A 22,954-nucleotide genomic window follows, 5' to 3' on the forward strand; every position below is an offset into this window, starting at 1 on the left:
GTGCATTTTAGACCGTCTTGTGTATCCGTACTACATCGACTTCTTAAAATATGGCTCGTACAAAGCAAACTGCACGTAAATCTACTGGAGGAAAGGCTCCACGAAAACAACTCGCCACTAAAGCTGCGAGGAAAAGCGCACCAGCTACTGGAGGAGTGAAAAAACCACATCGTTACAGACCTGGTACAGTTGCTCTCAGAGAAATCAGAAGATACCAGAAGTCAACCGAGCTCTTGATCCGCAAGTTGCCTTTCCAGCGTCTTGTGCGAGAAATTGCTCAGGACTTCAAAACAGATCTGCGATTCCAGAGCACAGCCGTTATGGCTCTGCAAGAGGCTTCTGAAGCGTACCTTGTTGGCTTGTTCGAGGATACTAACTTGTGTGCCATTCACGCAAAACGAGTTACAATCATGCCTAAAGACATCCAGTTGGCAAGAAGAATTCGTGGGGAACGTGCCTAAGCATCTTACCAAACAAAAAACGGCTATTTTTATAGCCACACATCCATAAAAAATATTACGGCTAGCTTTTTATATCAAACTTTGTTCTGCTTTCTGTTTAAATTTTATGCTACATAAAAATTTTATGCTACATAAAGTTTGACAATGTTAAAAATATGAAGGGCAAGAAAAGTAAAAGCAAGAAAATAAGAAATTTAAAAACGAAAATACTTAAACTTAGGGAATCTAATCTTAAAATTACTCTTTTTTAACTGTTTAAGTGACTTAAACAAGTTTAACTTTGTACCAAGATAATGTTTTTTTGTAAATGTGTGGCTATAAAAATAGCCGTTTGTTAATGTAATAGCCAGATACACACAAATTATTTTTTTGCGGTCTTCTTTGCTGCCTTTTTGGGAGTCTTTTTGACCTTCTTTGCTGCAGGTTTTTTAGCAACAGGCTTCTTTGTGGGTTTCTTAGCTGCTGGTTTCTTAGCCGAGGCTTTCTTTGTGGCAGGCTTCTTTGCTGCTTTCTTTGGCGTGCTCTTCTTTGCTGGCTTCTTTTTTGGTGTACTTTTCTTTGCAGTAGGCTTCTTTGCCGTTGGCTTTTTTGCTGCGGCCTTTTTCTTAGGTTTTTCTTTTTTTACCTGACCTAGCTTGAATGATCCAGAAGCACCAGTGCCTTTAGTTTGAATCAAATCGCCTGATGTTACTCCTCGTTTAAGAGCCATTTTCAGATGATGATCTGAGTTTTCAGCAACTTTGTAATTTGCATGAATATATTTTGTAATAGCTTGGCGAGATGAACCACCGCGTTCCTTTAGGGTAGCGATAGCAGCCTTGATCATGTCCACATATTTAGGGTGATCAGCTGTCTTCTTTGCAGCAGGTTTCTTCTTGGGTGCGATTTTCTTTGGAGAAGCTGCTTCACTCATTTTTAATGTTTTCTTACAACAATCCAACGATAAACGATGCTTGTTATCACAGTAGAAGTATACTAAACATTACCGTGTAAATGAGATATAATTTAAGACGGTGCGAAGTATGCGGACGTAAAAGTACCACTCCCGGGAATTGATTTGGCGCGAAAACAGAAATGTGTGTTTCTGTACATCGTATAATGTCCGTTTTGGGTGCCGCGACTATGCGAAAGCATGTTAATTTTTATTTGTAGCACGACGCAATAGTCTGAAAGAGAAGCTGCTGGAGTTTGAGGTCTTCAGCATTACATCTACTCTGTTAATTTGGGCTTCTTCCGCGCCCGTGTTAGGATTTTCATAAAGCGTTCTTTGGTTTGCGTTGCGTATGTCGGCCTACATCATCGACACGGCCTGTTTCCGGCTATTAGGAGCAATTCATATATTGGGCACTGCGTTTCGACTTTTTTATTAGACCACAGTAAAAAAATTCACTCACAGAAGTCCCTTTCTTTCATGGCTACAAACACGAAGAATTCTGTCGTAAGTAAAACGAATGCGCAAGCCAAAATAACGATGGGGCGAAGTCATAAGCATGGCCCTGTGGCCCAATGGATAAGGCATCTGACTACGAATCAGGGGATTCCAGGTTCGACTCCTGGCAGGGTCGCACTGTCGCATTTCGGCTGCATGGTCTACTGTGTAACGCGCGCGCACGTTCTGGCGTAATGCGTTGATAAACGGAATGTACGCAGTCATATTGGAAAGTAATATCACGCACTTAGTATCGTCGCCTTTGTTAGCATTCATGTAAGTTACCATCCACTCGCTACAGTCGCTCTCCATCCTACGGCTAAATCAACAGCCGTGATTTTTACTATGTCGCCGTCCATCCGTACGCGGTGACAGTTGTAAGCTTTACAGTAACGTGACATGCTCCACAAGCAGTTACGGTGTGTGGACGATGCCTATCATGGCAACGCTTGTTCTTTATCGCTTCTCGGCCTAATGGCTAAGATCAAGTGTAGTATCTGTTCTTATCAGTTTAATATCTGGTAGGCCATTCTCTGAATGGTCAGTATATTAATCTGATTTTTGGCCTTGGATCATGGAGGTGGATTCATTCACGCCGTGACCACGGGTTGCCTTGGTGTTGCACTATTACCGATGGCGGCCCACATAAGCAATAAAAGAATAATAGCAGTCCTCTTTCCGACGGCACTCTGCATAGTCTACGGCGGGAACAAAACGCGTACACTGGGGGAGAATACAGCCTATGCCCCGCGACACGGCAGTTTATAACACACTCAAGCCACAAGCATTAACAAACTTTGAAGGGTACCCTCATGCTACGGTGCAGTTCCAACTCATACTTACCTGACGGGGAAGTAAAGACTGATCAATGAGGGTTTTCTTCCAGAGTGAGGCTCTTGCATTGCACTACGCTTGGGCTGACCTCTGCGATTACTGCAAACGTCAGTAACTCGACCGTACAATTTCTGGTAGTGGGGGCCTGCGTCCGCGCTCGCCCCCTCCTTAAGTCAAAATGAATGAGCTTAGAAAAGTTGCGCGGCCAAATGTCGGTGGTGACTTAAACGCTAAGGTAAAACCTCGCTTGGCTGTTACGAAACGTGATTGCGATATAAGTCCTCGGAAGGCGGCGGAATTTTATTTTATTTGCCATTCCGTCAGGGTTATTGGATGATCGGCAATAGATCGAGTTTGTATGCATTTGAAAGCTCTTTTTTCTCGTACTATCACCTGAAAATGTCGTAGGAAAATGTCATAGGAAACACTTTCAACAACCGCCACGTTCCTTAATTGTTATAACAAGAAATATATCACAGCACCATTGAAATGAAAAGGCAACAAATGAAAATGAAAAGCCTACGACACCGGGAGTTCCCAGGCGGTCCCCCATCCAAGTACTATCCCGGCCCGACGATGCTTAACTTCCGTGATCAGACGAGAACGGGTGTGTTCATCGTGGTATGGCCGTAGACATTAGTAGGGGCAAATACGTGCAATTTATTTTGACGTTGTGATCAAATTTTTTTATTTAATTTCTTTGAGTTACTTAGGACAAGGCGTATGCATGGATTATCTATTAGACTTTAAGGTTATAGTTTTGTGAAAAAAACAATGTTTTTTTAAAGATGTGTGGCTATAAAAATAGCCGTTGTTTTCTGAGTGTAGCGGTTTACTTCTTCTGTCCTTTGTCGTTCTTCTTTGGGAGTAAGACAGCTTGAATGTTTGGCAAAACACCACCAGCTGCAATGGTTACACCGCTCAAAAGTTTGTTTAATTCTTCATCATTACGAACAGCCAATTGTAAATGTCTTGGAATAATCCTAGCTTTTTTGTTGTCTCTTGCTGCGTTACCAGCCAACTCCAATATCTCAGCAGATAAATATTCCAAGACGGCTGCTAAGTAAACTGGTGCTCCAGATCCAATTCGGTTAGCATAGTGCCCTCTACGAAGGAATCTATGCACTCTACCGACTGGAAATTGAAGTCCAGCTCTTGAGGATCTTGTCTTGGCTTTAGCCTTAGCTTTTCCACCTTTTCCACGTCCAGACATAACTGCGATTTGATTTGTAAGTTAATACAAAAACGTACGAATATTTAACGTAAGTGTTAACGAAATAAACTTTACTCGTTTTTTCATCATAAAAATAGGATCGAAATCATGTTTTTTTAACCAATCATAATTAAGTATTAAACAAAAGATTTTTTTTTTAACCAATTAAATTGCGTATCGGCGTTTTCGGATCGAATTCGATCCGATTTTTTTACTTATAAACAAAAAGTTTTGACTTGCAGTTTAATGCTTATTTACAAGTTAAGTAGCAAAAATTTTTAACCATGTCTGACGCAGCAGCTAAAGGAGGAAAACAGGCACCTAAAGTAGCCAAGAAAGGTGAAAAAAGAGCCGGCAAAAAAGGAGGAAAGATTGGTGGAACTGGTGAAAAGAAACGCAAGAGAAAGAGAAAGGAAAGTTATGCTATTTACATCTACAATGTTTTGAAACAAGTTCACCCAGATGTCGGAGTTTCAAGCAAAGCTATGAGCATCATGAACTCATTTGTCAACGACATCTTTGAGCGCATTGCTTCCGAAGCTTCGCGTTTGGCTCTTCAAAACAAAAAGTCGACCATCTCTTCTCGTGAAATTCAAACCGCAGTACGTCTTCTCTTGCCTGGAGAACTTGCAAAACACGCAGTCAGTGAAGGAACAAAAGCCGTCACAAAATACACAAGCAGCAAGTAAACCAACGTCTACCAAACACAAACGGTCTTTTTTAAGACCACACATCTTTAAAAAAACATTTACTTGGCGTCACTACAAGTTAACCGAAGTTAATAAAACTTCTAAATAATGTGCTTAAGAACACTAGCCTACATTTAAAATACTTCCCCATGTGTGTGTGTGGATTAGCTTCACTTTTCATACGTATTATTAGCTGTACTTGCAGAAAAGACAAGTACATTGATCCATGTTATTGCTTACATTTAACTTAACCCAGCTTTTCACGGAAACACTCCCAGGCAAATTAACCCTACAAAGTATTTCTAAATTTTTTTTGTGTCATATATGACATAGTATCGTATAGCAATAAATGTAACTGTGACAAGACTTTACACATTGTGTAATTTGGAAGCGTGCACAAAGTAATGTTTTAAAAGATTTGTGGCTATAAAAATAGCCGTTTTTGTTGAGCAATGACAACGCTTAACCTCCGAATCCGTAAAGAGTTCTTCCTTGACGTTTTAAGGCATAAACAACATCCATAGCGGTAACGGTCTTGCGTTTAGCGTGCTCTGTGTAGGTTACAGCATCACGAATAACATTCTCTAAGAAAACCTTCAGTACACCTCTGGTTTCCTCATAGATAAGGCCAGAGATACGTTTGACACCACCTCGTCGAGCAAGACGTCGAATAGCAGGTTTTGTGATTCCCTGAATGTTATCACGAAGAATTTTTCGGTGACGTTTAGCACCTCCTTTTCCCAATCCTTTACCTCCTTTTCCGCGTCCAGACATATTGATATAGTTGCGTACAGAACGAGTACAAAAACAACGTTTGAGTTAACAGAATTCAGACAGCTTTAAAAAGAGGCCATAAAATTACCTACTGCTCGTGGAAACACCCTAATTAACCAATAGAGTTGCGTCATTACAAAATGTTCCGAACATTTTGTACATTTTTTTAAGTAAAACTGTAGTTTTTTTAAAAATTCGTGGTCTTAATGTTTCAGTAAGGCAATAAATTTGGCATCGTTGGAATTCGCCAAACCTTCTGCTACTTACTAAAAAAAAAAAAAGTCAAAAGCTTTTGTGTATCAGAAGATACAGCCGTTTTCCCGTAGCCAAAAAACACAGATTTTATAAAAATGTTAAAGTAATGAGCGTAATGTCATTATGCAGCCAATCAGAAATTACTTTCTTAGCACCAATCAAATGGTTTGTTTTGAACCTTAGCTGTCAATCAATATGAGAAATAAAACTTTGGCGCGATAGTGCATTTTAGACCGTCTTGTGTATCCGTACTACATCGACTTCTTAAAATATGGCTCGTACAAAGCAAACTGCACGTAAATCTACTGGAGGAAAGGCTCCACGAAAACAACTCGCCACTAAAGCTGCGAGGAAAAGCGCACCAGCTACTGGAGGAGTGAAAAAACCACATCGTTACAGACCTGGTACAGTTGCTCTCAGAGAAATCAGAAGATACCAGAAGTCAACCGAGCTCTTGATCCGCAAGTTGCCTTTCCAGCGTCTTGTGCGAGAAATTGCTCAGGACTTCAAAACAGATCTGCGATTCCAGAGCACAGCCGTTATGGCTCTGCAAGAGGCTTCTGAAGCGTACCTTGTTGGCTTGTTCGAGGATACTAACTTGTGTGCCATTCACGCAAAACGAGTTACAATCATGCCTAAAGACATCCAGTTGGCAAGAAGAATTCGTGGGGAACGTGCCTAAGCATCTTACCAAACAAAAAACGGCTATTTTTATAGCCACACATCCATAAAAAATATTACGGCTAGCTTTTTATATCAAACTTTGTTCTGCTTTCTGTTTAAATTTTATGCTACATAAAAATTTTATGCTACATAAAGTTTGACAATGTTAAAAATATGAAGGGCAAGAAAAGTAAAAGCAAGAAAATAAGAAATTTAAAAACGAAAATACTTAAACTTAGGGAATCTAATCTTAAAATTACTCTTTTTTAACTGTTTAAGTGACTTAAACAAGTTTAACTTTGTACCAAGATAATGTTTTTTTGTAAATGTGTGGCTATAAAAATAGCCGTTTGTTAATGTAATAGCCAGATACACACAAATTATTTTTTTGCGGTCTTCTTTGCTGCCTTTTTGGGAGTCTTTTTGACCTTCTTTGCTGCAGGTTTTTTAGCAACAGGCTTCTTTGTGGGTTTCTTAGCTGCTGGTTTCTTAGCCGAGGCTTTCTTTGTGGCAGGCTTCTTTGCTGCTTTCTTTGGCGTGCTCTTCTTTGCTGGCTTCTTTTTTGGTGTACTTTTCTTTGCAGTAGGCTTCTTTGCCGTTGGCTTTTTTGCTGCGGCCTTTTTCTTAGGTTTTTCTTTTTTTACCTGACCTAGCTTGAATGATCCAGAAGCACCAGTGCCTTTAGTTTGAATCAAATCGCCTGATGTTACTCCTCGTTTAAGAGCCATTTTCAGATGATGATCTGAGTTTTCAGCAACTTTGTAATTTGCATGAATATATTTTGTAATAGCTTGGCGAGATGAACCACCGCGTTCCTTTAGGGTAGCGATAGCAGCCTTGATCATGTCCACATATTTAGGGTGATCAGCTGTCTTCTTTGCAGCAGGTTTCTTCTTGGGTGCGATTTTCTTTGGAGAAGCTGCTTCACTCATTTTTAATGTTTTCTTACAACAATCCAACGATAAACGATGCTTGTTATCACAGTAGAAGTATACTAAACATTACCGTGTAAATGAGATATAATTTAAGACGGTGCGAAGTATGCGGACGTAAAAGTACCACTCCCGGGAATTGATTTGGCGCGAAAACAGAAATGTGTGTTTCTGTACATCGTATAATGTCCGTTTTGGGTGCCGCGACTATGCGAAAGCATGTTAATTTTTATTTGTAGCACGACGCAATAGTCTGAAAGAGAAGCTGCTGGAGTTTGAGGTCTTCAGCATTACATCTACTCTGTTAATTTGGGCTTCTTCCGCGCCCGTGTTAGGATTTTCATAAAGCGTTCTTTGGTTTGCGTTGCGTATGTCGGCCTACATCATCGACACGGCCTGTTTCCGGCTATTAGGAGCAATTCATATATTGGGCACTGCGTTTCGACTTTTTTATTAGACCACAGTAAAAAAATTCACTCACAGAAGTCCCTTTCTTTCATGGCTACAAACACGAAGAATTCTGTCGTAAGTAAAACGAATGCGCAAGCCAAAATAACGATGGGGCGAAGTCATAAGCATGGCCCTGTGGCCCAATGGATAAGGCATCTGACTACGAATCAGGGGATTCCAGGTTCGACTCCTGGCAGGGTCGCACTGTCGCATTTCGGCTGCATGGTCTACTGTGTAACGCGCGCGCACGTTCTGGCGTAATGCGTTGATAAACGGAATGTACGCAGTCATATTGGAAAGTAATATCACGCACTTAGTATCGTCGCCTTTGTTAGCATTCATGTAAGTTACCATCCACTCGCTACAGTCGCTCTCCATCCTACGGCTAAATCAACAGCCGTGATTTTTACTATGTCGCCGTCCATCCGTACGCGGTGACAGTTGTAAGCTTTACAGTAACGTGACATGCTCCACAAGCAGTTACGGTGTGTGGACGATGCCTATCATGGCAACGCTTGTTCTTTATCGCTTCTCGGCCTAATGGCTAAGATCAAGTGTAGTATCTGTTCTTATCAGTTTAATATCTGGTAGGCCATTCTCTGAATGGTCAGTATATTAATCTGATTTTTGGCCTTGGGTCATGGAGGTGGATTCATTCACGCCGTGACCACGGGTTGCCTTGGTGTTGCACTATTACCGATGGCGGCCCACATAAGCAATAAAAGAATAATAGCAGTCCTCTTTCCGACGGCACTCTGCATAGTCTACGGCGGGAACAAAACGCGTACACTGGGGGAGAATACAGCCTATGCCCCGCGACACGGCAGTTTATAACACACTCAAGCCACAAGCATTAACAAACTTTGAAGGGTACCCTCATGCTACGGTGCAGTTCCAACTCATACTTACCTGACGGGGAAGTAAAGACTGATCAATGAGGGTTTTCTTCCAGAGTGAGGCTCTTGCATTGCACTACGCTTGGGCTGACCTCTGCGATTACTGCAAACGTCAGTAACTCGACCGTACAATTTCTGGTAGTGGGGGCCTGCGTCCGCGCTCGCCCCCTCCTTAAGTCAAAATGAATGAGCTTAGAAAAGTTGCGCGGCCAAATGTCGGTGGTGACTTAAACGCTAAGGTAAAACCTCGCTTGGCTGTTACGAAACGTGATTGCGATATAAGTCCTCGGAAGGCGGCGGAATTTTATTTTATTTGCCATTCCGTCAGGGTTATTGGATGATCGGCAATAGATCGAGTTTGTATGCATTTGAAAGCTCTTTTTTCTCGTACTATCACCTGAAAATGTCGTAGGAAAATGTCATAGGAAACACTTTCAACAACCGCCACGTTCCTTAATTGTTATAACAAGAAATATATCACAGCACCATTGAAATGAAAAGGCAACAAATGAAAATGAAAAGCCTACGACACCGGGAGTTCCCAGGCGGTCCCCCATCCAAGTACTATCCCGGCCCGACGATGCTTAACTTCCGTGATCAGACGAGAACGGGTGTGTTCATCGTGGTATGGCCGTAGACATTAGTAGGGGCAAATACGTGCAATTTATTTTGACGTTGTGATCAAATTTTTTTATTTAATTTCTTTGAGTTACTTAGGACAAGGCGTATGCATGGATTATCTATTAGACTTTAAGGTTATAGTTTTGTGAAAAAAACAATGTTTTTTTAAAGATGTGTGGCTATAAAAATAGCCGTTGTTTTCTGAGTGTAGCGGTTTACTTCTTCTGTCCTTTGTCGTTCTTCTTTGGGAGTAAGACAGCTTGAATGTTTGGCAAAACACCACCAGCTGCAATGGTTACACCGCTCAAAAGTTTGTTTAATTCTTCATCATTACGAACAGCCAATTGTAAATGTCTTGGAATAATCCTAGCTTTTTTGTTGTCTCTTGCTGCGTTACCAGCCAACTCCAATATCTCAGCAGATAAATATTCCAAGACGGCTGCTAAGTAAACTGGTGCTCCAGATCCAATTCGGTTAGCATAGTGCCCTCTACGAAGGAATCTATGCACTCTACCGACTGGAAATTGAAGTCCAGCTCTTGAGGATCTTGTCTTGGCTTTAGCCTTAGCTTTTCCACCTTTTCCACGTCCAGACATAACTGCGATTTGATTTGTAAGTTAATACAAAAACGTACGAATATTTAACGTAAGTGTTAACGAAATAAACTTTACTCGTTTTTTCATCATAAAAATAGGATCGAAATCATGTTTTTTTAACCAATCATAATTAAGTATTAAACAAAAGATTTTTTTTTTAACCAATTAAATTGCGTATCGGCGTTTTCGGATCGAATTCGATCCGATTTTTTTACTTATAAACAAAAAGTTTTGACTTGCAGTTTAATGCTTATTTACAAGTTAAGTAGCAAAAATTTTTAACCATGTCTGACGCAGCAGCTAAAGGAGGAAAACAGGCACCTAAAGTAGCCAAGAAAGGTGAAAAAAGAGCCGGCAAAAAAGGAGGAAAGATTGGTGGAACTGGTGAAAAGAAACGCAAGAGAAAGAGAAAGGAAAGTTATGCTATTTACATCTACAATGTTTTGAAACAAGTTCACCCAGATGTCGGAGTTTCAAGCAAAGCTATGAGCATCATGAACTCATTTGTCAACGACATCTTTGAGCGCATTGCTTCCGAAGCTTCGCGTTTGGCTCTTCAAAACAAAAAGTCGACCATCTCTTCTCGTGAAATTCAAACCGCAGTACGTCTTCTCTTGCCTGGAGAACTTGCAAAACACGCAGTCAGTGAAGGAACAAAAGCCGTCACAAAATACACAAGCAGCAAGTAAACCAACGTCTACCAAACACAAACGGTCTTTTTTAAGACCACACATCTTTAAAAAAACATTTACTTGGCGTCACTACAAGTTAACCGAAGTTAATAAAACTTCTAAATAATGTGCTTAAGAACACTAGCCTACATTTAAAATACTTCCCCATGTGTGTGTGTGGATTAGCTTCACTTTTCATACGTATTATTAGCTGTACTTGCAGAAAAGACAAGTACATTGATCCATGTTATTGCTTACATTTAACTTAACCCAGCTTTTCACGGAAACACTCCCAGGCAAATTAACCCTACAAAGTATTTCTAAATTTTTTTTGTGTCATATATGACATAGTATCGTATAGCAATAAATGTAACTGTGACAAGACTTTACACATTGTGTAATTTGGAAGCGTGCACAAAGTAATGTTTTAAAAGATTTGTGGCTATAAAAATAGCCGTTTTTGTTGAGCAATGACAACGCTTAACCTCCGAATCCGTAAAGAGTTCTTCCTTGACGTTTTAAGGCATAAACAACATCCATAGCGGTAACGGTCTTGCGTTTAGCGTGCTCTGTGTAGGTTACAGCATCACGAATAACATTCTCTAAGAAAACCTTCAGTACACCTCTGGTTTCCTCATAGATAAGGCCAGAGATACGTTTGACACCACCTCGTCGAGCAAGACGTCGAATAGCAGGTTTTGTGATTCCCTGAATGTTATCACGAAGAATTTTTCGGTGACGTTTAGCACCTCCTTTTCCCAATCCTTTACCTCCTTTTCCGCGTCCAGACATATTGATATAGTTGCGTACAGAACGAGTACAAAAACAACGTTTGAGTTAACAGAATTCAGACAGCTTTAAAAAGAGGCCATAAAATTACCTACTGCTCGTGGAAACACCCTAATTAACCAATAGAGTTGCGTCATTACAAAATGTTCCGAACATTTTGTACATTTTTTTAAGTAAAACTGTAGTTTTTTTAAAAATTCGTGGTCTTAATGTTTCAGTAAGGCAATAAATTTGGCATCGTTGGAATTCGCCAAACCTTCTGCTACTTACTAAAAAAAAAAAAAGTCAAAAGCTTTTGTGTATCAGAAGATACAGCCGTTTTCCCGTAGCCAAAAAACACAGATTTTATAAAAATGTTAAAGTAATGAGCGTAATGTCATTATGCAGCCAATCAGAAATTACTTTCTTAGCACCAATCAAATGGTTTGTTTTGAACCTTAGCTGTCAATCAATATGAGAAATAAAACTTTGGCGCGATAGTGCATTTTAGACCGTCTTGTGTATCCGTACTACATCGACTTCTTAAAATATGGCTCGTACAAAGCAAACTGCACGTAAATCTACTGGAGGAAAGGCTCCACGAAAACAACTCGCCACTAAAGCTGCGAGGAAAAGCGCACCAGCTACTGGAGGAGTGAAAAAACCACATCGTTACAGACCTGGTACAGTTGCTCTCAGAGAAATCAGAAGATACCAGAAGTCAACCGAGCTCTTGATCCGCAAGTTGCCTTTCCAGCGTCTTGTGCGAGAAATTGCTCAGGACTTCAAAACAGATCTGCGATTCCAGAGCACAGCCGTTATGGCTCTGCAAGAGGCTTCTGAAGCGTACCTTGTTGGCTTGTTCGAGGATACTAACTTGTGTGCCATTCACGCAAAACGAGTTACAATCATGCCTAAAGACATCCAGTTGACAAGAAGAATTCGTGGGGAACGTGCCTAAGCATCTTACCAAACAAAAAACGGCTATTTTTATAGCCACACATCCATAAAAAATATTACGGCTAGCTTTTTATATCAAACTTTGTTCTGCTTTCTGTTTAAATTTTATGCTACATAAAAATTTTATGCTACATAAAGTTTGACAATGTTAAAAATATGAAGGGCAAGAAAAGTAAAAGCAAGAAAATAAGAAATTTAAAAACGAAAATACTTAAACTTAGGGAATCTAATCTTAAAATTACTCTTTTTTAACTGTTTAAGTGACTTAAACAAGTTTAACTTTGTACCAAGATAATGTTTTTTTGTAAATGTGTGGCTATAAAAATAGCCGTTTGTTAATGTAATAGCCAGATACACACAAATTATTTTTTTGCGGTCTTCTTTGCTGCCTTTTTGGGAGTCTTTTTGACCTTCTTTGCTGCAGGTTTTTTAGCAACAGGCTTCTTTGTGGGTTTCTTAGCTGCTGGTTTCTTAGCCGAGGCTTTCTTTGTGGCAGGCTTCTTTGCTGCTTTCTTTGGCGTGCTCTTCTTTGCTGGCTTCTTTTTTGGTGTACTTTTCTTTGCAGTAGGCTTCTTTGCCGTTGGCTTTTTTGCTGCGGCCTTTTTCTTAGGTTTTTCTTTTTTTACCTGACCTAGCTTGAATGATCCAGAAGCACCAGTGCCTTTAGTTTGAATCAAATCGCCTGATGTTACTCCTCGTTTAAGAGCCATTTTCAGATGATGATCTGAGTTTTCAGCAACTTTGTAATTTGCATGAATATATTTTGTAATAGCTTGGCGAGATGAACCACCGCGTTCCTTTAGGGTAGCGATAGCAGCCTTGATCATGTCCACATATTTAGGGTGATCAGCTGTCTTCTTTGCAGCAGGTTTCTTCTTGGGTGCGATTTTCTTTGGAGAAGCTGCTTCACTCATTTTTAATGTTTTCTTACAACAATCCAACGATAAACGATGCTTGTTATCACAGTAGAAGTATACTAAACATTACCGTGTAAATGAGATATAATTTAAGACGGTGCGAAGTATGCGGACGTAAAAGTACCACTCCCGGGAATTGATTTGGCGCGAAAACAGAAATGTGTGTTTCTGTACATCGTATAATGTCCGTTTTGGGTGCCGCGACTATGCGAAAGCATGTTAATTTTTATTTGTAGCACGACGCAATAGTCTGAAAGAGAAGCTGCTGGAGTTTGAGGTCTTCAGCATTACATCTACTCTGTTAATTTGGGCTTCTTCCGCGCCCGTGTTAGGATTTTCATAAAGCGTTCTTTGGTTTGCGTTGCGTATGTCGGCCTACATCATCGACACGGCCTGTTTCCGGCTATTAGGAGCAATTCATATATTGGGCACTGCGTTTCGACTTTTTTATTAGACCACAGTAAAAAAATTCACTCACAGAAGTCCCTTTCTTTCATGGCTACAAACACGAAGAATTCTGTCGTAAGTAAAACGAATGCGCAAGCCAAAATAACGATGGGGCGAAGTCATAAGCATGGCCCTGTGGCCCAATGGATAAGGCATCTGACTACGAATCAGGGGATTCCAGGTTCGACTCCTGGCAGGGTCGCACTGTCGCATTTCGGCTGCATGGTCTACTGTGTAACGCGCGCGCACGTTCTGGCGTAATGCGTTGATAAACGGAATGTACGCAGTCATATTGGAAAGTAATATCACGCACTTAGTATCGTCGCCTTTGTTAGCATTCATGTAAGTTACCATCCACTCGCTACAGTCGCTCTCCATCCTACGGCTAAATCAACAGCCGTGATTTTTACTATGTCGCCGTCCATCCGTACGCGGTGACAGTTGTAAGCTTTACAGTAACGTGACATGCTCCACAAGCAGTTACGGTGTGTGGACGATGCCTATCATGGCAACGCTTGTTCTTTATCGCTTCTCGGCCTAATGGCTAAGATCAAGTGTAGTATCTGTTCTTATCAGTTTAATATCTGGTAGGCCATTCTCTGAATGGTCAGTATATTAATCTGATTTTTGGCCTTGGGTCATGGAGGTGGATTCATTCACGCCGTGACCACGGGTTGCCTTGGTGTTGCACTATTACCGATGGCGGCCCACATAAGCAATAAAAGAATAATAGCAGTCCTCTTTCCGACGGCACTCTGCATAGTCTACGGCGGGAACAAAACGCGTACACTGGGGGAGAATACAGCCTATGCCCCGCGACACGGCAGTTTATAACACACTCAAGCCACAAGCATTAACAAACTTTGAAGGGTACCCTCATGCTACGGTGCAGTTCCAACTCATACTTACCTGACGGGGAAGTAAAGACTGATCAATGAGGGTTTTCTTCCAGAGTGAGGCTCTTGCATTGCACTACGCTTGGGCTGACCTCTGCGATTACTGCAAACGTCAGTAACTCGACCGTACAATTTCTGGTAGTGGGGGCCTGCGTCCGCGCTCGCCCCCTCCTTAAGTCAAAATGAATGAGCTTAGAAAAGTTGCGCGGCCAAATGTCGGTGGTGACTTAAACGCTAAGGTAAAACCTCGCTTGGCTGTTACGAAACGTGATTGCGATATAAGTCCTCGGAAGGCGGCGGAATTTTATTTTATTTGCCATTCCGTCAGGGTTATTGGATGATCGGCAATAGATCGAGTTTGTATGCATTTGAAAGCTCTTTTTTCTCGTACTATCACCTGAAAATGTCGTAGGAAAATGTCATAGGAAACACTTTCAACAACCGCCACGTTCCTTAATTGTTATAACAAGAAATATATCACAGCACCATTGAAATGAAAAGGCAACAAATGAAAATGAAAAGCCTACGACACCGGGAGTTCCCAGGCGGTCCCCCATCCAAGTACTATCCCGGCCCGACGATGCTTAACTTCCGTGATCAGACGAGAACGGGTGTGTTCATCGTGGTATGGCCGTAGACATTAGTAGGGGCAAATACGTGCAATTTATTTTGACGTTGTGATCAAATTTTTTTATTTAATTTCTTTGAGTTACTTAGGACAAGGCGTATGCATGGATTATCTATTAGACTTTAAGGTTATAGTTTTGTGAAAAAAACAATGTTTTTTTAAAGATGTGTGGCTATAAAAATAGCCGTTGTTTTCTGAGTGTAGCGGTTTACTTCTTCTGTCCTTTGTCGTTCTTCTTTGGGAGTAAGACAGCTTGAATGTTTGGCAAAACACCACCAGCTGCAATGGTTACACCGCTCAAAAGTTTGTTTAATTCTTCATCATTACGAACAGCCAATTGTAAATGTCTTGGAATAATCCTAGCTTTTTTGTTGTCTCTTGCTGCGTTACCAGCCAACTCCAATATCTCAGCAGATAAATATTCCAAGACGGCTGCTAAGTAAACTGGTGCTCCAGATCCAATTCGGTTAGCATAGTGCCCTCTACGAAGGAATCTATGCACTCTACCGACTGGAAATTGAAGTCCAGCTCTTGAGGATCTTGTCTTGGCTTTAGCCTTAGCTTTTCCACCTTTTCCACGTCCAGACATAACTGCGATTTGATTTGTAAGTTAATACAAAAACGTACGAATATTTAACGTAAGTGTTAACGAAATAAACTTTACTCGTTTTTTCATCATAAAAATAGGATCGAAATCATGTTTTTTTAACCAATCATAATTAAGTATTAAACAAAAGATTTTTTTTTTAACCAATTAAATTGCGTATCGGCGTTTTCGGATCGAATTCGATCCGATTTTTTTACTTATAAACAAAAAGTTTTGACTTGCAGTTTAATGCTTATTTACAAGTTAAGTAGCAAAAATTTTTAACCATGTCTGACGCAGCAGCTAAAGGAGGAAAACAGGCACCTAAAGTAGCCAAGAAAGGTGAAAAAAGAGCCGGCAAAAAAGGAGGAAAGATTGGTGGAACTGGTGAAAAGAAACGCAAGAGAAAGAGAAAGGAAAGTTATGCTATTTACATCTACAATGTTTTGAAACAAGTTCACCCAGATGTCGGAGTTTCAAGCAAAGCTATGAGCATCATGAACTCATTTGTCAACGACATCTTTGAGCGCATTGCTTCCGAAGCTTCGCGTTTGGCTCTTCAAAACAAAAAGTCGACCATCTCTTCTCGTGAAATTCAAACCGCAGTACGTCTTCTCTTGCCTGGAGAACTTGCAAAACACGCAGTCAGTGAAGGAACAAAAGCCGTCACAAAATACACAAGCAGCAAGTAAACCAACGTCTACCAAACACAAACGGTCTTTTTTAAGACCACACATCTTTAAAAAAACATTTACTTGGCGTCACTACAAGTTAACCGAAGTTAATAAAACTTCTAAATAATGTGCTTAAGAACACTAGCCTACATTTAAAATACTTCCCCATGTGTGTGTGTGGATTAGCTTCACTTTTCATACGTATTATTAGCTGTACTTGCAGAAAAGACAAGTACATTGATCCATGTTATTGCTTACATTTAACTTAACCCAGCTTTTCACGGAAACACTCCCAGGCAAATTAACCCTACAAAGTATTTCTAAATTTTTTTTGTGTCATATATGACATAGTATCGTATAGCAATAAATGTAACTGTGACAAGACTTTACACATTGTGTAATTTGGAAGCGTGCACAAAGTAATGTTTTAAAAGATTTGTGGCTATAAAAATAGCCGTTTTTGTTGAGCAATGACAACGCTTAACCTCCGAATCCGTAAAGAGTTCTTCCTTGACGTTTTAAGGCATAAACAACATCCATAGCGGTAACGGTCTTGCGTTTAGCGTGCTCTGTGTAGGTTACAGCATCACGAATAACATTCTCTAAGAAAACCTTCAGTACACCTCTGGTTTCCTCATAGATAAGGCCAGAGATACGTTTGACACCACCTCGTCGAGCAAGACGTCGAATAGCAGGTTTTGTGATTCCCTGAATGTTATCACGAAGAATTTTTCGGTGACGTTTAGCACCTCCTTTTCCCAATCCTTTACCTCCTTTTCCGCGTCCAGACATATTGATATAGTTGCGTACAGAACGAGTACAAAAACAACGTTTGAGTTAACAGAATTCAGACAGCTTTAAAAAGAGGCCATAAAATTACCTACTGCTCGTGGAAACACCCTAATTAACCAATAGAGTTGCGTCATTACAAAATGTTCCGAACATTTTGTACATTTTTTTAAGTAAAACTGTAGTTTTTTTAAAAATTCGTGGTCTTAATGTTTCAGTAAGGCAATAAATTTGGCATCGTTGGAATTCGCCAAACCTTCTGCTACTTACTAAAAAAAAAAAAAGTCAAAAGCTTTTGTGTATCAGAAGATACAGCCGTTTTCCCGTAGCCAAAAAACACAGATTTTATAAAAATGTTAAAGTAATGAGCGTAATGTCATTATGCAGCCAATCAGAAATTACTTTCTTAGCACCAATCAAATGGTTTGTTTTGAACCTTAGCTGTCAATCAATATGAGAAATAAAACTTTGGCGCGATAGTGCATTTTAGACCGTCTTGTGTATCCGTACTACATCGACTTCTTAAAATATGGCTCGTACAAAGCAAACTGCACGTAAATCTACTGGAGGAAAGGCTCCACGAAAACAACTCGCCACTAAAGCTGCGAGGAAAAGCGCACCAGCTACTGGAGGAGTGAAAAAACCACATCGTTACAGACCTGGTACAGTTGCTCTCAGAGAAATCAGAAGATACCAGAAGTCAACCGAGCTCTTGATCCGCAAGTTGCCTTTCCAGCGTCTTGTGCGAGAAATTGCTCAGGACTTCAAAACAGATCTGCGATTCCAGAGCACAGCCGTTATGGCTCTGCAAGAGGCTTCTGAAGCGTACCTTGTTGGCTTGTTCGAGGATACTAACTTGTGTGCCATTCACGCAAAACGAGTTACAATCATGCCTAAAGACATCCAGTTGGCAAGAAGAATTCGTGGGGAACGTGCCTAAGCATCTTACCAAACAAAAAACGGCTATTTTTATAGCCACACATCCATAAAAAATATTACGGCTAGCTTTTTATATCAAACTTTGTTCTGCTTTCTGTTTAAATTTTATGCTACATAAAAATTTTATGCTACATAAAGTTTGACAATGTTAAAAATATGAAGGGCAAGAAAAGTAAAAGCAAGAAAATAAGAAATTTAAAAACGAAAATACTTAAACTTAGGGAATCTAATCTTAAAATTACTCTTTTTTAACTGTTTAAGTGACTTAAACAAGTTTAACTTTGTACCAAGATAATGTTTTTTTGTAAATGTGTGGCTATAAAAATAGCCGTTTGTTAATGTAATAGCCAGATACACACAAATTATTTTTTTGCGGTCTTCTTTGCTGCCTTTTTGGGAGTCTTTTTGACCTTCTTTGCTGCAGGTTTTTTAGCAACAGGCTTCTTTGTGGGTTTCTTAGCTGCTGGTTTCTTAGCCGAGGCTTTCTTTGTGGCAGGCTTCTTTGCTGCTTTCTTTGGCGTGCTCTTCTTTGCTGGCTTCTTTTTTGGTGTACTTTTCTTTGCAGTAGGCTTCTTTGCCGTTGGCTTTTTTGCTGCGGCCTTTTTCTTAGGTTTTTCTTTTTTTACCTGACCTAGCTTGAATGATCCAGAAGCACCAGTGCCTTTAGTTTGAATCAAATCGCCTGATGTTACTCCTCGTTTAAGAGCCATTTTCAGATGATGATCTGAGTTTTCAGCAACTTTGTAATTTGCATGAATATATTTTGTAATAGCTTGGCGAGATGAACCACCGCGTTCCTTTAGGGTAGCGATAGCAGCCTTGATCATGTCCACATATTTAGGGTGATCAGCTGTCTTCTTTGCAGCAGGTTTCTTCTTGGGTGCGATTTTCTTTGGAGAAGCTGCTTCACTCATTTTTAATGTTTTCTTACAACAATCCAACGATAAACGATGCTTGTTATCACAGTAGAAGTATACTAAACATTACCGTGTAAATGAGATATAATTTAAGACGGTGCGAAGTATGCGGACGTAAAAGTACCACTCCCGGGAATTGATTTGGCGCGAAAACAGAAATGTGTGTTTCTGTACATCGTATAATGTCCGTTTTGGGTGCCGCGACTATGCGAAAGCATGTTAATTTTTATTTGTAGCACGACGCAATAGTCTGAAAGAGAAGCTGCTGGAGTTTGAGGTCTTCAGCATTACATCTACTCTGTTAATTTGGGCTTCTTCCGCGCCCGTGTTAGGATTTTCATAAAGCGTTCTTTGGTTTGCGTTGCGTATGTCGGCCTACATCATCGACACGGCCTGTTTCCGGCTATTAGGAGCAATTCATATATTGGGCACTGCGTTTCGACTTTTTTATTAGACCACAGTAAAAAAATTCACTCACAGAAGTCCCTTTCTTTCATGGCTACAAACACGAAGAATTCTGTCGTAAGTAAAACGAATGCGCAAGCCAAAATAACGATGGGGCGAAGTCATAAGCATGGCCCTGTGGCCCAATGGATAAGGCATCTGACTACGAATCAGGGGATTCCAGGTTCGACTCCTGGCAGGGTCGCACTGTCGCATTTCGGCTGCATGGTCTACTGTGTAACGCGCGCGCACGTTCTGGCGTAATGCGTTGATAAACGGAATGTACGCAGTCATATTGGAAAGTAATATCACGCACTTAGTATCGTCGCCTTTGTTAGCATTCATGTAAGTTACCATCCACTCGCTACAGTCGCTCTCCATCCTACGGCTAAATCAACAGCCGTGATTTTTACTATGTCGCCGTCCATCCGTACGCGGTGACAGTTGTAAGCTTTACAGTAACGTGACATGCTCCACAAGCAGTTACGGTGTGTGGACGATGCCTATCATGGCAACGCTTGTTCTTTATCGCTTCTCGGCCTAATGGCTAAGATCAAGTGTAGTATCTGTTCTTATCAGTTTAATATCTGGTAGGCCATTCTCTGAATGGTCAGTATATTAATCTGATTTTTGGCCTTGGGTCATGGAGGTGGATTCATTCACGCCGTGACCACGGGTTGCCTTGGTGTTGCACTATTACCGATGGCGGCCCACATAAGCAATAAAAGAATAATAGCAGTCCTCTTTCCGACGGCACTCTGCATAGTCTACGGCGGGAACAAAACGCGTACACTGGGGGAGAATACAGCCTATGCCCCGCGACACGGCAGTTTATAACACACTCAAGCCACAAGCATTAACAAACTTTGAAGGGTACCCTCATGCTACGGTGCAGTTCCAACTCATACTTACCTGACGGGGAAGTAAAGACTGATCAATGAGGGTTTTCTTCCAGAGTGAGGCTCTTGCATTGCACTACGCTTGGGCTGACCTCTGCGATTACTGCAAACGTCAGTAACTCGACCGTACAATTTCTGGTAGTGGGGGCCTGCGTCCGCGCTCGCCCCCTCCTTAAGTCAAAATGAATGAGCTTAGAAAAGTTGCGCGGCCAAATGTCGGTGGTGACTTAAACGCTAAGGTAAAACCTCGCTTGGCTGTTACGAAACGTGATTGCGATATAAGTCCTCGGAAGGCGGCGGAATTTTATTTTATTTGCCATTCCGTCAGGGTTATTGGATGATCGGCAATAGATCGAGTTTGTATGCATTTGAAAGCTCTTTTTTCTCGTACTATCACCTGAAAATGTCGTAGGAAAATGTCATAGGAAACACTTTCAACAACCGCCACGTTCCTTAATTGTTATAACAAGAAATATATCACAGCACCATTGAAATGAAAAGGCAACAAATGAAAATGAAAAGCCTACGACACCGGGAGTTCCCAGGCGGTCCCCCATCCAAGTACTATCCCGGCCCGACGATGCTTAACTTCCGTGATCAGACGAGAACGGGTGTGTTCATCGTGGTATGGCCGTAGACATTAGTAGGGGCAAATACGTGCAATTTATTTTGACGTTGTGATCAAATTTTTTTATTTAATTTCTTTGAGTTACTTAGGACAAGGCGTATGCATGGATTATCTATTAGACTTTAAGGTTATAGTTTTGTGAAAAAAACAATGTTTTTTTAAAGATGTGTGGCTATAAAAATAGCCGTTGTTTTCTGAGTGTAGTTTTGTGATTCCCTGAATGTTATCACGAAGAATTTTTCGGTGACGTTTAGCACCTCCTTTTCCCAATCCTTTACCTCCTTTTCCGCGTCCAGACATATTGATATAGTTGCGTACAGAACGAGTACAAAAACAACGTTTGAGTTAACAGAATTCAGACAGCTTTAAAAAGAGGCCATAAAATTACCTACTGCTCGTGGAAACACCCTAATTAACCAATAGAGTTGCGTCATTACAAAATGTTCCGAACATTTTGTACATTTTTTTAAGTAAAACTGTAGTTTTTTTAAAAATTCGTGGTCTTAATGTTTCAGTAAGGCAATAAATTTGGCATCGTTGGAATTCGCCAAACCTTCTGCTACTTACTAAAAAAAAAAAAAGTCAAAAGCTTTTGTGTATCAGAAGATACAGCCGTTTTCCCGTAGCCAAAAAACACAGATTTTATAAAAATGTTAAAGTAATGAGCGTAATGTCATTATGCAGCCAATCAGAAATTACTTTCTTAGCACCAATCAAATGGTTTGTTTTGAACCTTAGCTGTCAATCAATATGAGAAATAAAACTTTGGCGCGATAGTGCATTTTAGACCGTCTTGTGTATCCGTACTACATCGACTTCTTAAAATATGGCTCGTACAAAGCAAACTGCACGTAAATCTACTGGAGGAAAGGCTCCACGAAAACAACTCGCCACTAAAGCTGCGAGGAAAAGCGCACCAGCTACTGGAGGAGTGAAAAAACCACATCGTTACAGACCTGGTACAGTTGCTCTCAGAGAAATCAGAAGATACCAGAAGTCAACCGAGCTCTTGATCCGCAAGTTGCCTTTCCAGCGTCTTGTGCGAGAAATTGCTCAGGACTTCAAAACAGATCTGCGATTCCAGAGCACAGCCGTTATGGCTCTGCAAGAGGCTTCTGAAGCGTACCTTGTTGGCTTGTTCGAGGATACTAACTTGTGTGCCATTCACGCAAAACGAGTTACAATCATGCCTAAAGACATCCAGTTGGCAAGAAGAATTCGTGGGGAACGTGCCTAAGCATCTTACCAAACAAAAAACGGCTATTTTTATAGCCACACATCCATAAAAAATATTACGGCTAGCTTTTTATATCAAACTTTGTTCTGCTTTCTGTTTAAATTTTATGCTACATAAAAATTTTATGCTACATAAAGTTTGACAATGTTAAAAATATGAAGGGCAAGAAAAGTAAAAGCAAGAAAATAAGAAATTTAAAAACGAAAATACTTAAACTTAGGGAATCTAATCTTAAAATTACTCTTTTTTAACTGTTTAAGTGACTTAAACAAGTTTAACTTTGTACCAAGATAATGTTTTTTTGTAAATGTGTGGCTATAAAAATAGCCGTTTGTTAATGTAATAGCCAGATACACACAAATTATTTTTTTGCGGTCTTCTTTGCTGCCTTTTTGGGAGTCTTTTTGACCTTCTTTGCTGCAGGTTTTTTAGCAACAGGCTTCTTTGTGGGTTTCTTAGCTGCTGGTTTCTTAGCCGAGGCTTTCTTTGTGGCAGGCTTCTTTGCTGCTTTCTTTGGCGTGCTCTTCTTTGCTGGCTTCTTTTTTGGTGTACTTTTCTTTGCAGTAGGCTTCTTTGCCGTTGGCTTTTTTGCTGCGGCCTTTTTCTTAGGTTTTTCTTTTTTTACCTGACCTAGCTTGAATGATCCAGAAGCACCAGTGCCTTTAGTTTGAATCAAATCGCCTGATGTTACTCCTCGTTTAAGAGCCATTTTCAGATGATGATCTGAGTTTTCAGCAACTT

The 22,954-nt window shown here is 40.5% G+C and overlaps 12 non-coding genes across 12 annotated transcripts; 8 read left to right on the top strand and 4 right to left on the bottom strand.

Moving 5' to 3' along the window:
* The first annotated feature begins 2,348 nt into the window (after window positions 1-2,348).
* Window positions 2,349-2,540, top strand: LOC130661489 (U2 spliceosomal RNA). Its single transcript, XR_008988681.1, has one exon. It is a non-coding gene; the product is annotated as a U2 spliceosomal RNA (small nuclear RNA).
* A 185-nt stretch (window positions 2,541-2,725) lies between these two features.
* Window positions 2,726-2,890, top strand: LOC130659894 (U1 spliceosomal RNA). Its single transcript, XR_008987098.1, has one exon. It is a non-coding gene; the product is annotated as a U1 spliceosomal RNA (small nuclear RNA).
* A 350-nt stretch (window positions 2,891-3,240) lies between these two features.
* On the bottom strand, window positions 3,241-3,359 carry LOC130661628 (5S ribosomal RNA). Its single transcript, XR_008988805.1, has one exon. It is a non-coding gene; the product is annotated as a 5S ribosomal RNA (ribosomal RNA).
* Window positions 3,360-8,224: 4,865 nt separating this feature from the next.
* LOC130660941 (U2 spliceosomal RNA) lies at window positions 8,225-8,416 on the top strand. The gene has a single exon (XR_008988137.1). It is a non-coding gene; the product is annotated as a U2 spliceosomal RNA (small nuclear RNA).
* Window positions 8,417-8,601: 185 nt separating this feature from the next.
* Window positions 8,602-8,766, top strand: LOC130659895 (U1 spliceosomal RNA). The gene has a single exon (XR_008987099.1). It is a non-coding gene; the product is annotated as a U1 spliceosomal RNA (small nuclear RNA).
* Window positions 8,767-9,116: 350 nt separating this feature from the next.
* On the bottom strand, window positions 9,117-9,235 carry LOC130661629 (5S ribosomal RNA). Its single transcript, XR_008988806.1, has one exon. It is a non-coding gene; the product is annotated as a 5S ribosomal RNA (ribosomal RNA).
* A 4,865-nt stretch (window positions 9,236-14,100) lies between these two features.
* Window positions 14,101-14,292, top strand: LOC130660942 (U2 spliceosomal RNA). Its single transcript, XR_008988138.1, has one exon. It is a non-coding gene; the product is annotated as a U2 spliceosomal RNA (small nuclear RNA).
* Window positions 14,293-14,477: 185 nt separating this feature from the next.
* On the top strand, window positions 14,478-14,642 carry LOC130659896 (U1 spliceosomal RNA). Its single transcript, XR_008987100.1, has one exon. It is a non-coding gene; the product is annotated as a U1 spliceosomal RNA (small nuclear RNA).
* A 350-nt stretch (window positions 14,643-14,992) lies between these two features.
* Window positions 14,993-15,111, bottom strand: LOC130661630 (5S ribosomal RNA). The gene has a single exon (XR_008988807.1). It is a non-coding gene; the product is annotated as a 5S ribosomal RNA (ribosomal RNA).
* Window positions 15,112-19,976: 4,865 nt separating this feature from the next.
* Window positions 19,977-20,168, top strand: LOC130660943 (U2 spliceosomal RNA). The gene has a single exon (XR_008988139.1). It is a non-coding gene; the product is annotated as a U2 spliceosomal RNA (small nuclear RNA).
* Window positions 20,169-20,353: 185 nt separating this feature from the next.
* LOC130659897 (U1 spliceosomal RNA) lies at window positions 20,354-20,518 on the top strand. The gene has a single exon (XR_008987101.1). It is a non-coding gene; the product is annotated as a U1 spliceosomal RNA (small nuclear RNA).
* Window positions 20,519-20,868: 350 nt separating this feature from the next.
* Window positions 20,869-20,987, bottom strand: LOC130661631 (5S ribosomal RNA). Its single transcript, XR_008988808.1, has one exon. It is a non-coding gene; the product is annotated as a 5S ribosomal RNA (ribosomal RNA).
* Window positions 20,988-22,954: the final 1,967 nt, after the last annotated feature.

This window comes from Hydractinia symbiolongicarpus, chromosome 9, assembly GCF_029227915.1.
Source record: "Hydractinia symbiolongicarpus strain clone_291-10 chromosome 9, HSymV2.1, whole genome shotgun sequence".
In the NCBI taxonomy this organism is placed as follows: Eukaryota; Metazoa; Cnidaria; class Hydrozoa; order Anthoathecata; family Hydractiniidae; genus Hydractinia; species Hydractinia symbiolongicarpus.